Below are 680 nucleotides of genomic sequence, written 5' to 3'. Positions count from 1 at the left end.
TTTGAGCTTACTGTTAGCTTAGGAAAGCATGCCTAAATGACTAAATTGCCTACTTGCTCAAACTGCCTTATCTGAACTCTGTGCAGCATGCTAGGTTAGAATTACCTGTCTATTTGAGATTAAATTGAATTGAGTTGATTATTCTTGTGTTGTTGCTGCGTGTTTACATTGGGACTACAGGCGGTTCCCGGTAGATCCCCCTTGTCTGTTTATTTGGGACTACGGATGTGGTATTCCGGTAGATCCCCCTGCACAGTGATATGGACTACGGGACAGCACCCGGGAGATCCACTGATTATTTACTTTTGGGGCTACAGGACGGGATCCTGGTAGACCCTCGGTTGTTATCTCTATGTTAAGTTGTATACCTTATGTGATTATTTGCCTTGGTTGTGGTTGTTGTTTCTCTCATTATCTGTATTTCTTTACTACTACTCATCTTCCTTATATATTATTGTATATGACCGGTAGAGCCCTGACCTTCCTCGTCACTACTCGACCGAGGTTAGGCTTGGCACTTATTGGGTACCGTTGTGGTGTACTCATGCCCTTTCCTGCACATGTTTTTGCGTGTGCAGATCCAGGTACTTCCACTCAGTCTTATCACCCTTGAGGCGAGGCGCTTCTGTAGAGACTTCGAGGTATATCTACCGTGTCCGCAGACCGAGGAGTCCCTTTCT

This window comes from Nicotiana attenuata, chromosome 3 (genome assembly GCF_001879085.1).
Source record: "Nicotiana attenuata strain UT chromosome 3, NIATTr2, whole genome shotgun sequence".
NCBI lineage: Eukaryota > Viridiplantae > Streptophyta > Magnoliopsida > Solanales > Solanaceae > Nicotiana > Nicotiana attenuata.
The sequence above is the reverse complement of the archived record's forward strand: the minus strand, read 5'-3'. Positions refer to the sequence as shown.